Below are 15,238 nucleotides of genomic sequence, written 5' to 3'. Positions count from 1 at the left end.
AGGCCTCCAAAAAAGCACGCGAAGTGTCCGAATAAAAATAATAATAATAATAATAAACACTGCAATTACAATAGGCCTTCGCACCGCCAAGGTGCTCGGGCCTAATAATAATAATTAAAACCGCAAGCGGTGATATAGGCCCTCGCACCATGGCGCCGCTCGGCATAATGCCACCGCCTCCCCTGGCAACATCCTTCCCATGCCTCTCTCGACCTAAAGTGCAGCCAGACTGCACTTCAGGCCATTTAGGCCTTATGAACGGTCACTTCCTTTCACCAAGGGGCGGGGCTAATTTATAATCTAATTATTGACATGCACAAATGTGAAGGATATGACTGGCATCATCTGTAGCAAATTTGGTGCAGGTTGGTTGTTTTTTGTGGGAGTTATGTCAGTTTTCCTTTTCGTTGCATCACATCTGCTTTGCTGCCCCGCCTCTCCTAAATGATATCCCCTATTAAAAGAAATAGCACAACTTTTAATCACACATGTCTCTTGAGCATCCTGACTCATTTGGGTTAAAGTTGGATAAAATTCTTGGGAGGAGTTGCTCAAAATGCATGGCAAAGAAAATGACAGAAATTACCCCAAATATGTCACCTTTTTCAAAATGGCTGACTTCCTGTTTGATTTAGCCCATATGTCCAAGAGACTTTTTTGAAGGTACTGGAAGGTTCTAACACTGTGCCGAATCATATCCATGTCAGTCGATGTAGTGGGCGGGGCTGATTGATTGAAATATGGTAGGGGGCGCTATGGAGCCATTTACGATCTTCTCCACTATATTGTAATTTTACTCTATTAAGGACATAACTGTCATGACTCATGGCAAGTATGGTGAAGATCAACAATTTCACGGCTTTGTCACAGGTACTTCCTGGTTCATGATATCAGACACTTGTTGTTGCCAAGGGGTGGGGCTAGTTCAGAGTCATATTATTGCATTGTAGATTTTGTTCATCATGGGACTGGCATCAAATGGGTCGATTCCTGTGCTGATATGTTGTTTTATGTGGGAGTTTTAGCAATAAGTCTTTGTTAATAAGACATAAAACTTTGAGGGCCCGCCCCTCCTAAACTAAATCTTCTATTAGAAGAAATAACACAACTTTAAATCACACATGCCTCCTGAGCATCCTGTGCAAGTTGGGTGTCAGTTGGACAATATCCCTAGGAGGAGTTGTTTAAAATGCATGGCAAAGAAATGACCCCAAAAATGGCACCTTTTTCAAAATGGCCGACTTCCTGTTGAATTTAGCCCATATGTCCAAGAGACTTTTTTGAAGGTACTGGAAGGTTCTCCAACTGTGCTGAATTTTATTCATGTCGGTCCATGTAGTGGGCGGGGCTGATTGATTGAAATTTTGTAGGGGGCGCTATGGAGACATGCTCCATTTATTCCATAATGTTTCAATGGGGCTTAGTTCAGGGCCTTACTGTCATCAGTCATGGCAAGTATGGTGGCGGTCCAAGGTTCCATGGCTTGGTCACAGGTACTTCCTGTTTCATGGCGTTGGACCGCCATTCGCCATGTCCCGTTTAGCGTAGCGACTTGAGGTTTTTATTGTCGCATCATGAAAGGGTTTGACATGTTTTGGAGGAGTCTCAAGTGTTTGGGACCATTTGCTTAGAAGCATGACCCTCAAACGTGGAAAAAAACACTTCCTGTAGTAAGTGGGCGGAGCTTAGGTCTACACCAGCAATGGTCACATTAATCTGTTCAGGACTGATCCCTTATTAATCCCTATAAGTTTTCGGGTGATCAGATCAAAACTGACAATTTTATAGTGATTTATGATGTCACGCCGCCGCATGGAACTTCGCCATGGTGTCACGGGCACGCCGTGCAGCGTAGAGCAACGTCCTTTACCAGATCTCTTCACCAACATGTTTTGTGATGCCTGAGTGAATTTGGGCCATGTGGTGTCCACCAAGCCAGAGTTATGGGTGTGTGAGCAAAAAACAACACTTTTGACCTCCAGGGGGCGTGGCTATTTCATAATCAAAATATTGACATATAGAACTCTGTAGGAGGGGACTGCCATCATATCTAGCAAATTTGGTGCAGAAATGTTGCTTTATGTGGGAGTTATATCCGTTTAATTTTTCATGGCGAGACATCAAACTTTGAGGCCCCGCCCCTCGTAAACTAAGTCTCCTATTAGAAGAAATAACACAACATTTAATCACACATGCCTCCTGAACATCCTCAGCAATTTGTGGCTCAGTGGGATAAAAGCTCTAGGACGAGTTCGTTAAAATGCGAGGTGCTAAAACGCCAAAATATTGACTTTGACCTAAAATGGCCGCCTTCCTGTCGACATTTCACCATGACATTAAGAGGATTTTTTGTTCGCCCTTGCATGTAGCTCATGTGTATGAATTTTCATAAAGATTAACGACATGCAGTGGCGGGGCACCTAAAATAGGTGGCGCTCTCCTTCAGTTTCGCCCAAACATTCTGGAGCACCTCAAAATATCAAATTTTTCATATTCCCTTGGGGGGGTACGCAAAATTTGGTGAGTTTTCGAGCACGTTCAGGCCTCCAAAAAAGCACGCGAAGTGTCCGAATAAAAATAATAATAATAATAATAATAATAAACACTGCAATTACAATAGGCCTTCGCACTGCCAAGGTGCTCGGGCCTAATAATAATAATAATAATAATAATAATAATAATAATAATAAACGCTGCAATTACAATAGGCCTTCGCACCGCCAAGGTGCTCGGGCCTAATAATAATAATAATAATAATAATAAACGCTGCAATTACAATAAGCCTTCGCACCGCCAAGGTGCTCGGGCCTAATAAAACCGCAGGCGGTGATATAGGCCCTCGCACTATGGCGCCGCTCGGCATAATGCCACCGCCTCCCCTGCAAACATCCTTCCCATGCCTCTCTCAACCTCAAGTGCAGCCAGACTGCACTTCAGGCTGTTAAGGCCTTATGAACGGTCACTTCCTGTCACCAAGGGGCGGGGCTAACTCGTAATCTAATTATTGACATGCACAAATGTGAAGGATATGACTGACATCATCTGTAGCAAATTTGGTGCAGGTTGGTTGTTTTTTGTGGGAGTTATGTCAGTTTTCCTTTTCATTGCATCACATCTGCTTTGCTGCCCCGCCTCTCCTAAACGATATCCCCTATTAAAAGAAACAACACAACTTTTAATCACACATGCCTCTTGAGCATCCTGACTCATTTGGGTTAAAGTTAGATAAAATTCTTAGCAGGACTTCCTCAAAATGCATGGCAAAGCAAATGACAGAAATGACCCCGAAAATGACAACTTTTTCAACATGGCTGACTTCCTGTTGGATTTAGGCCATATGTCCAAGAGACGTTTTTCAAGGTACTGGGAGGGTCTACAAGTTTCCCCGAATCATATCCATGTCAGTCAATGCAGTGGGCGGGGCTGATTGATTGAAATATTGTAGGGGGCGCTATGGAGCCATTTACGATCTTCTCCACTATATTGTAATTTTACTCTATTAAGGACATAACTGTCATGACTCATGGCAAGTATGGTGAAGATCAACAATTTCACGGCTTTGTCACAGGTACTTCCTGGTTCATGATATCAGACACTTGTTGTTGCCAAGGGGTGGAGCTAGTTCAGAGTCATATTATTGCATTGTAGATTTTGTTCATCATAGGACTGGCATCAAATGTGTCGATTCCTGTGCTGATATGTTGTTTTATGTGGGAGTTTTAGCAATAAGTCTTTGTTAATAAGACATCAAACTTTGAGGGCCCGCCCCTCCTAAACTAAATCTTCTATTAGAAGAAATAACACAACTTTAAATCACACATGCCTCCTGAGCATCCTGTGCTCTGTGGGTGTCAGTTGGACAATATCCCTAGGAGGAGTTGTTTAAAATGCATGGCAAAGAAATGACCCCAAAAATGGCACCTTTTTCAAAATGGCCGACTTCCTGTTGGATGTGGCCCATATGTCCAAGAGACTTTTTTGAAGGTACTGGAAGGTTCTCCAACTGTGCTGAATTTTATTCATGTCGGTCCATGTAGTGGGCGGGGCTGATTGATTGAAATTTTGTAGGGGGCGCTATGGAGACATGCTCCATTTATTCCATAATGTTTCAATGGGGCTTAGTTCAGGGCCTTACTGTCATCAGTCATGGCAAGTTTGGTGGCGGTCCAAGGTTCCATGGCTTGGTCACAGGTACTTCCTGTTTCATGGCGTTGGACCGCCATTCGCCATGTCCTGTTTAGCGTAGCAACTTGAGGTTTTTATTGTGGCATCATGAAAGGGTTTGACATGTTTTGGAGGAGTCTCAAGTGTTTGGGACCATTTGCTTAGAAGCATGGCCCTCGAACGTGGAAAAAACCACTTCCTGTTGTAAGTGGGCGGGGCTTAGGTCTACACCAGCAATGGTCACATTAATCTGTTCAGGACTGATCCCTTATTAATCGCTATAAGTTTTAGGGTGATCAGATCAAAATTGACAATTTTATAGTGATTTATGATGTCACGCCGCCGCATGGAACTTCGCCATGGCGTCACGGGCACGCCGTGCAGCGTAGAGCAACGTCCTTTATAAGATCTCTTCACCAACATGTTTTGTGATGCCTGAGTGAATTTGGGCCATGTGGTGTCCACCAAGCCAGAGTTATGGGTGTGTGAGCAAAAAACAACACTTTTGACCTTCAGGGGGCGTGGCTATTTCATAATCAAAATATTGACATATAGAACTCTGTAGGAGGGGACTGCCATCATATCTAGCAAATTTGGTGCAGAAATGTTGCTTTATGTGGGAGTTATATCTGTTTAATTTTTCCTGGCGAGACATCAAACTTTGAGGCCCCGCCCCTCGTATACTAAGTCTCCTATTAGAAGAAATAACACAACATTTAATCACACATGCCTCCTGAACATCCTGAGCAATTTGTGCCTCAGTGGGATAAAAGCCCTAGGACGAGTTCGTTAAAATGCGAGGTGCTAAAACGCCAAAATATTGACTTTGACCTAAAATGGCCGCCTTCCTGTCGACATTTCACCATGACATTAAGAGGATTTTTTGTTCGCCCTAGCATGTAGATCATGTGTATGAATTTTCATAAAGATTAACGACATGCACTGGCGGGGCACCTAAAATAGGTGGCGCTCTCCTTCAGTTTCGCCCAAACATTCTGGACCACCTCAAAATATCAAATTTTTCGCATTCCCTTGGGGGGGTACGCAAAATTTGGTGAGTTTTTGAGCATGTTCAGGCCTCCAAAAAAGCAATTCATTTATTAGGAGAATAATAATAATAATAATAATAATTAAAACCGCAAGCGGTGATATAGGCCCTCGCACCATGGCGCCACTCGGCATAATGCCACCGCCTCCCCTGGCAACATCCTTCCCATGCCTCTCTCAACCTAAAGTGCAGCCAGACTGCACTTCAGGCCATTTAGACCTTATGAACGGTCACTTCCTGTCACCAAGGGGCGGGGCTAATTTATAATCTAATTATTGACATACAGAAATGTGAAGGATATGACTGGCATCATCTGTAGCAAATTTGGTGCAGGTTGGTTGTTTTTTGTGGGAGTTATGTCAGTTTTCCTTTTCATTGCATCACATCTGCTTTGCTGCCCCGCCTCTCCTAAACGATATCCCCTATTAAAAGAAATAGCACAACTTTTAATCACACATGCCTCTTGAGCATCCTGACTCATTTGGGTTAAAGTTGGACAACATTCTTAGGACAAGTTCTTCCAAATGCATGGCAAAGAAAATGACAGAAATGACCCCAAAAATGGCACCCTTTTCAAAATGGCCGACTTCCTGTTGGATTTAGCCCATATGTCCAAGAGACTTTTTTGAAGGTACTGGGAGGGTCTACAAGTTTCCCGAATCATATCCATGTCAGTCAATGTAGTGGGCGGGGCTGATTAATTAAAATATTGTAGGGGGCGCTATGGAGCCATTTACTATCTTCTCCACTATATTTTAATTTTACTCTATTAAGGACATAACTGTCATGACTCATGGCAAGTATGGTGAAGATCAAAGGTTTCATGGCTTTGTTACAGGTACTTCCTGGTTCATGATATCAGACACTTGTTGTTGCCAAGGGGTGGGGCTAATTCATAGTCCCATTATTGCATTGCAGATTTTGTTCATCATGGGACTGGCATCAAATGTGTCGATTCCTGTGCTGATATGTTGTTTTATGTGGGAGTTTTAGCAATAAGTCATTGTTAATGAGACATAAAACTTTGAGGGCCCGCCCCTCCTAAACTAAATCTTCTATTAGAAGAAATAACACAACTTTACATCACACATGCCTCCTGAGCATCCTATGCAAGTTGGGTGTCAGTTGGACAATATCCCTAGGAGGAGTTGTTTAAAATGCATGGCAAAGAAATGACCCCAAAAATGGCACCTTTTTCAAAATGGCCGACTTCCTGTTGAATTTAGCCCATATGTCCAAGAGACTTTTTTGAAGGTACTGGCAGGTTCTCCAACTGTGCTGAATTTTATCCATGTCGATCAATGTAGTGGGCGGGGCTGATTGATTGAAATATTGTAGGGGGCGCTATGGAGACATGCTCCATTTATTCCATAATGTTTCAATGGGGCTTAGTTCAGGGCCTTACTGTCATCAGTCATGGCAAGTTTGGTGGCGGTCCAAGGTTCCATGGCTTGGTCACAGGTACTTCCTGTTTCATGGCGTTGGACCGCCATTCGCCATGTCCCGTTTAGCGTAGCGACTTGAGGTTTTTATTGTGGCATCATGAATGGGTTTGACATGTTTTGGAGGAGGCTCAAGTGTTTTGGACCATTTGCTTAGAAGCATGACCCTCAAACGTGGAAAAAACCACTTCCTGTTGTAAGTGGGCGGGGCTTAGGTCTACACCAGCAATGGTCACATTAATCTGTTCAGGACTGATCCCTTATTAATCCCTATAAGTTTTAGGGTGATCAGATCAAAATTGACAATTTTATAGTGATTTATGATGTCACGCCGCCGCATGGAACTTCGCCATGGCGTCACGGGCACGCCTTGCAGCGTAGAGCAACGTCCTTTATCAGATCTCTTCACCAACATGTTTTGTGATGCCTGAGTGAATTTGGGCCATGTGGTGTCCACCAAGCCAGAGTTATGGGTGTGTGAGCAAAAAACAACACTTTTGACCTCCAGGGGGCGTGGCTATTTCATAATCAAAATATTGACATATAGAACTCTGTAGGAGGGGACTGCCATCATATCTAGCAAATTTGGTGCAGAAATGTTGCTTTATGTGGGAGTTATATCCGTTTAATTTTTCATGGCGAGACATCAAACTTTGAGGCCCCACCCCTCGTAAACTAAGTCTCCTATTAGAAGAAATAACACAACATTTAATCACACATGCCTCCTGAACATCCTGAGCAATTTGTGGCTCAGTGGGATAAAAGCCCTAGGACGAGTTCGTTAAAATGCGAGGTGCTAAAACGCCAAAATATTGACTTTGACCTAAAATGGCCGCCTTCCTGTCGACATTTCACCATGACATTAAGAGGATTTTTTGTTTGTCCTGTCATGTAGATCATGTGTATGAATTTTCATAAAGATTACCGACATGCAGTGGCGGGGCACCTAAAATAGGTGGCGCTCTCGTTCAGTGTCGCCCAAACATTCTGGAGCACCTCAAAATATCAAATTTTTCGTATTCCCTTGGGGGGGTACGCAAAATTTGGTGAGTTTTCGAGCACGTTCAGGCCTCCAAAAAAGCACGCAAAGTGTCCGAATAAAAATAATAAACACTGCAAATACAATAGGCCTTCGCACCGCCAAGGTGCTCGGGCCTAATAATAATAATAAACACTGCAATTACAATAGGCCTTCGCACTGCCAAGGTGCTCGGGCCTAATAATAATAATAAACACTGCAATTACAATAGGCCTTCGCACCGCCAAGGTGCTCGGGCCTAATAATAATAAACGCTGCAATTACAATAGGCCTTCGCACCGCCAAGGTGCTCGGGCCTAATAATAAACACTGCAATTACAATAGGCCTTCGCACCGCCAAGGTGCTCGGGCCTAATAATAATAAACGCTGCAATTACAATAGGCCTTCGCACCGCCAAGGTGCTCGGGCCTAATAATAATAATAATAATAAACACTGCAATTACAATAGGCCTTCGCACCGCCAAGGTGCTCGGGCCTAATAATAAACGCTGCAATTACAATAGGCCTTCGCACCGCCAAGGTGCTCGGGCCTAATAATAATAATAATAATAAACACTGCAATTACAATAGGCCTTCGCACTGCCAAGGTGCTCGGGCCTAATAATAATAAACACTGCAATTACAATAGGCCTTCGCACCGCCAAGGTGCTCGGGCCTAATAATAATAAACACTGCAATTACAATAGGCCTTCGCACCGCCAAGGTGCTCGGGCCTAATTAAAGCCGCAAGCGGCATCCATCGGGTCCTCGCCTCATGCTGAAGACACCCCGCCCCCCCCTCCATTGTGGACCATGTTAAGGACCTACAAAATAAAAATGCAGTTAACTTTGATGCCGATCCAATGTATTTTTATGGACATAAACAATGTCTATTCAGTGGGGGAAAAAAAATGTACTGGTCCACCAAACCATGACTCATGTGGATATGCTGTTCAACCAGTTTCAGAAAATAAACATCGACCCTGTCTGGATTAAAACTCTTTTTCAGAGGTTCAAATACAACATGCTCAACATCAGGTAAATATTTATATTTATATAAATTATAATTTATTGTTTACTCAGAAAGTTATTGTTAAATAGAGCAGTCACTCATTTAAGACTGTAAAAGCCATAAGTTTATTGACTTGACATCACAGCAAATTATTCTTATGAAGCACATCGCATTTTATTCTTTTGGTATTTAAAGAAAGATTCTTTTATGTTTTATGATAAACCTTTTCTTAATCCAGACTGTGACCTAAGCAGGTCAAGTGATTGGCAGATTTAGATTATTATGGTGTTTCATGAATGTTTTTAGTGCATAAAAACCTTCATTATGTTATTATGTTGTTTGGACCAGGATGTCAGTCCCGTCTCTCTGTGAGGACAGCACTGCTGGACAGCCGGTGAAGAGACAGGATGCTGGGACCAGGAGAACAACAGAGGCTGGCTACAGAGGCCAGTCATATTTTCAGTCAAATCCATGTAGTTTATATTCTTACTTTGGTCACATGATGCTAGAACAATACTGAAGATCTGGTACAGAATTATTGACACCCCTTATCAATAGAATTGCTAAGGTCTAACTTTCTTATAATTGAAAACTTTTGATGTTTGCTTCAGGTCTGTGATACCATCCTGGTGCATGCTGGGGAGCAGCTAAACACGACTGTTGAGGCATGTCCCATGTTGGACAAGGCCAAGGCAGAACTATCCCTCTTCTACAAGAACAGTGAAGTTAGTTAAAGGTTGTGGTGCAGAAGTGCCTCTGTAGCAGTTTTTCATAAAGAACAACCTTCAGATGAGTCACAGCCTTCTCCAGATCATTATGTCAACACCATAACAACTGCTGAATCTGAGAAATGCTTTTCTACTCGACTGTGAGAAACTCCATGACACAGGATCGCCTCAACGCCATGCCATGCTCTTCATGGAGAATAAGCTTGTGGGGGACATTCAGACTTTAATAGGAGGGTTATTGAGAGATTTGCCTTAAATAAGGAGAGGAAAACTAAATTCTTCTACCAGTTTTATTTGATCTTTTGTTGTTCTTGGAGAAAACCAAATATGAAATCAGTTCATTCATCAGGTTGTAGTGTTCATTATTTAGTAGTCAAAGAATTATTACTGAATGTAGATTGTTGCAAAAGTCCTGTCAAAAGTTTGAGTGAGGTTAGATTTTTTAGGGAAAGGTATGCTGGTGTTTACTTTCTGTAGCCGCCACCAAAAGCACTTCTCATGCCTATTGTCTTATTAAAACTTGTGACAAATATTTATGTGTAGATTTGTTTTACCACTGTTTATATTTCAAAATATATTATGAGCTAATTAATGTCTTTTTTTTTTTTTTTACAAAAATATTTGTATTAAATAAGATGTTAAATACAATCCTGTCATTATAAAACAAAATTTTCCTTTGAGCTAAATTATGAATTTCTGGTATTTGTCATTGTTGTCATTTTAGGATATAATAAAGTACTTGTGAAATACATAACTTTTAAAGTAGATTTTTTTTTATTGCTATAATTGTTTGTCTTCAACAATAGATAGATTTGACAAAGCCCCACCTAAAAAATAATAAAATATATATACACACACACACACACATACATATATATATATATATATATATATATATATATATATATATATATATATATATATATATATATGTATAGAATGTGTGTATGTGTGTGTGTGTATGTATGTATGTACATGTGGACATTTATGGGTCACTGAATACAAAATATACTGTATTTTTTTCCATTTTATTTGTTTATTTATTTTCCTTTATTCATCCATGTCCAAGGTGTCATCACCTTAATCCCCTCCGTCTTCAAGATGACAACGAGGTGTTCTCTGTCTTGTACCACGGTGGTTTGTCTTTCACTGGCACATCCACAAGAAGTGCTTTTTCCAGCTGTCATCCTCATCTTTGTGTTCCAATCCACCTTTTTCTCGTCTCAGCTTTCTCACATCCGGATAATTTTACCGTGGAGCTGCGGAGAAGTGCTTCAATGCTGCGTCACAAAATCATGCAGGCTTTTGTGTATTTAAAAAAAAAAAAAAAAAAGCCTTCACTCTCCTGTTTTCCTTATATGGAAGAGAGACTTTTTGTGTTATTTATTTGTTTATTGACACAACAGGGCTGTCATTCATAAAACTAGCAGCATCCCCACAGTCATTATAAACACAAAAACCACGATTCAGCGAATAACTCCTAAATGTAGTTGATATTCAATAGAAAATTCGTTTTGTAAAACGGGCTTTGTTCAATAAAGTTTATTGAAAAAAAAAAAAAAAAAACGTTCGTCAGAGCTGCTGCTGCGCTGCAAACTGCAGGTGCACGTCTGCTCCTTTGATGTGTCCGGTCGGACATCTTGTTTTCTAGAAGCTTCCAGAAGCTTCTCCGGTCTTTCAGATCGAGCTTCTGACCTGACCGCACGTCTCGTTGAGAGCCTGTCTGAATATTGGTGGATTATTGTCACTTCATCCAGAGATTTTCGAGCTTTTCAACCGGGAGAACTTCTTATAAAGCCTTCGTGTCTTCGACTGGTAAGTTTATCATTTTTATTTTGATCAATTAGATGTTTTTCCACCGTGTTGGCTTACTTAGCTTAGCTTCGCTTCGCTTAGCTTAATTGGAGCTTAGCTTCGTGTAGCCTGTAACCTGTTTATCCCTCTGCATTGAAATTATAGTTCGATGTTTTTGGGGTTTTTTTTGTTTGTATTGTTTTTTTTTTTTTAACGTGAGCTCAAAAAAAATATGTCTTAACAGCGAACAGTGTTTTTATTAACTAAATGCCTCTCTTACATGGATATCTAAGCTAAGCTAATTTAGCTTAGGAGATGATTAGGCATAAGTTTTACTGCACATGAATGGAGATATTTGTGCTCCTAGCTCTAAATTTGCTGAGCATTTTATTTAGTTTTTCTGTGAAAATGGCTTTATTTTACTGAAGATTTAGTGAGACGATGCTATAAAGTTGGGATGTTTTTAGATTAAGTTCTGAAGAATCTGAAAATAAATTTAAAAGTTAACAATTTAATTGATATATTAATTGATATATAAGAATAATAATTAATATACTAAGAAATTGTATTACAGAAAAAAGCTAAATAAGACTAAAAATGATCTAAAAAAAAAAAAACATTTGAGGAATATTAAATCAACTTAGAAAGAGTGGGACAAAGAAAATGACATATCCAGATATTTTGCTGGTAACAGTAGTGTTAAATATGACATGAAAGAGGCAGTCATGAGTATTAGGCTGATTCTGGATTACCAGTCGCTTCACACTCTGTTTTGGTAACTGATATTACTGTAGTTACAGTACTGTGTGGAGGTGTGGGGTAACAATTACAAAACCACACTTATCAAATGTCCAGAAATGATAACTGAGCAAGGCAGAAATAGTATAGAATACAGACGTATTATATAAACTGAGTAGTTCTGTTATTATTGATATAATTGTTGCTATTGTTGTTGGTCTTGCTGCATTGCTCCATTACTGTAGTTGATTGTTGTATTCTTATAGATTATGAGATATTGAGGATATTGTACAGGTATCACTGATATACTGGGTGGTTGTTTTTGTGTTGCTGCTACTGCTGCTGCTGTTGTTGTATTTTGTTGTGCTATTTTTTTTTATCACTGGGGGCAGGTTTCATTATTATCATTTCAAGTCCGCTAAACCCATACAGTTGGACTCAGTACCTCATATACTACTTGCACAGAAACTATGAAGTACTTCTACTGTGTACTTTTCCTGTTATTCATTTATAAAGTGTCAAACACGTAAAATGAAATACCTTTTTGGATGACTTTGAAGTGGATTAAAATTCATTTACTTAATAGTTAGTCCGCCAAACCCATACAGTTGGACCCAGTACCTCATATATTACTTGTACAGAAACTATGAAGTACTTACAGTACAGGTTTGGTGTACTAACTATTCAACAAATGAATTATATCATACTTCAAAGTTAGCTGATAATGCATTTTATTTCCATGTGTAAGGAACTTTCTGAATGCATTACGGGTAAAGTACACAATAAAAGTATTTAATTGTTTTTGTGCAAGTAGTACAAAGGGTACTGAGTCCAACCATATGGGTTTGGTGGACTAACTATTGAAGAAATTAATTTTATTACATTTGAAAATCATCCAAAAAAGTCTTTGATTATTCACGTGTATGGGATTTTATGAATTGATTACAGGAAAAGCACACAGTAAAAGTATTGCATAGTTAGAACTGTACAGTTTGGTAGACTAACTATTGAAGAAATTAATTTTATTACACTTCAAAATCATCCCAAAAGGTCTTTCATCAATTATGTGTAAGACATTTAATCAATAGATTACAGGAAAAGTATACAGTAAAAATACTTCATTGTTTTTGTGCAAGCAGTACAAAGGGTACTGAGTCCAACCATATGGGTTTGGTGGACTAACTATTGAAGAAATTAATTTTATTACACTTCAAAATCATCCCAAAAGGTCAATCAATTATGTGTAAGACATTTAATCAATAGATTACAGGAAAAGTAAAAATACTTCATTGTTTTTGTGCAAGCAGTACATAGGGTACTGAGTCCAACCATATGGGTTTGGTGGACTAACTATTGAAAAAGTTACTATTGAAGAAATTAATTTTATTACATTTGAAAATCATCCAAAAAGGTCTGATTATTCACGTGTATGAGATTTTATTAACTGATTACAGGAAAAGTAAGTCATAGTGTTTATGCAAGTAGTATATGAGGTACTAAGTCCAACTGTACAGGTTTGGTGGACAAACTATTGAATATATTCATTTTATTGCACTTTTCACGTGTTGAGCAACAAATTTTTTATTTAGTTTTTATCATTATTATCATATCACTTTAACAAAACTGTGTGCTATTGCTCTGTTAAAAAAAAAAAAAAAAAAAAAAAAAAGCTGCTAGACAAGGATTAAATAAGAAAAAAAGAGATGCTTTATTTTGAAATCCGAAGTAATCGTTGGTAGAAGTTGGCTTTACCATAAAGTTAAAAGTGAACGCGCACTTAAAATAAAGTGTAGGCTGGCTTGACCAGTTGTTGTTTCTTCATCACTGTAGTTGATTCTTGTATTCTTATAGATTATGAGATAGTGAGGATATCATTGTACAGGTATCACTGATGGATGGTTGCTGTTGTTGTGTTTCTGCTACTGCTGTTTTTGTTACATTTCTTTATGACTGGGACAGGTTTCATTATAAGCTTATGCTTCTACCCACTCCTTTTGAACATTTTTTCATGTTTTATTTCTGTTTTTGTTTTGTTTTTTAGATTTATCATCATGTTCAAATCAACTTTTAAACCTAAATTTTCTAGTAAAATATTTTTGCCTGATAGTAGTTACACTTAAATCTATGAGGGTGGAACACACAAGTTAATGGTTGGATGACTGCATGTTATCCAACACATGACATAGAGGCAATAAAAATTAATTATGAATGTGTCACTCTTCCATAATTGTGTGTGATTTACCTTCTGTTTAGTCTTGTGGAGTTTTATTTGGTAGAAGCAGAAATATGTTGTCTTCATTGCAATTGATGATGGCTTGCAAATGTTTGTGTTATACCAGTATCATTCTGTTGTTTTGTTTATGCTTATTTTTCTGTATTTTGTCTAACCTATTTTCTCTTTTTATACAGCTTTTGTGTAAGACTGTTTGTGTGAGCGCCTGTCTCTCTGTTGGGGGTGTTTGTGTGTGTGCGAGTGAGTGTGTGTTGTGGTTTCTTTTTTTCTTTTTTTTTTGCAGAGATGCCGAGAAAGAAGAACTTCCGGAGATGCCAGGCAGCCATGAGGAGGGCAGCCAACAGACTGACGATCGAGGCCTCTCCTCAGCCTCCCGAGGTCCACTGTGCGCGTATGTATCTCTTATTCGCACCTTATCTGCCTGTATTCATATTTCATATATTTTTATACTTTATATTCATATATTTTTTATCTTTGTATATTTTAATAGTTTTTACTGTATGGCTACCCTGGCACAACAATTGCCTGCCTAATAAAGTTCTTATCCAAGCATTTTATGTATTTTTAGTTAGTTGTTATTCTGTTATTGATCTATTTTCTCTGTATGTCTGTAGCGCACGGAACTGGGCACCGACATCAGGTGGAGAAGTGGGAGACGTCGGTGTTCACCGGGCGGCAGCACAAACTGGTCCTCCCGCAGGAGTCCCATGGCAAGAAGGTAATGTTGTGTTTGAAATAGACTAACATAATAGTTACCCAAGTGAACAGTACATGTTGAAATAAATACAAAAATCTTCTCATTCAGGTGGTCTTAGCCATTGGTGACTCCCATCTTCGAAGCCTTGCAGGTATTTACATCACTATTTTGTATGTTCAATAAAGTATTCATTTGTGCTGTATTGATGTGTTTTATAAAAATGTTTTACAGATAAAAACAATTACAGTAGAAACTTTTATTTTTTTTTAAATTTTATTTTAGATGGCATCGTGCAGGTCGACGGGAAGCGTCTGGCGTGGGGGTTCATGTCAACGCCTGGAGCTAGCGCCCGAGAGTTGAGGA

This window comes from Telmatherina bonti (assembly GCF_933228915.1).
Source record: "Telmatherina bonti genome assembly, chromosome: 2".
Classification (NCBI taxonomy): Eukaryota; Metazoa; Chordata; class Actinopteri; order Atheriniformes; family Telmatherinidae; genus Telmatherina; species Telmatherina bonti.
The sequence above is the reverse complement of the archived record's forward strand: the minus strand, read 5'-3'. Positions refer to the sequence as shown.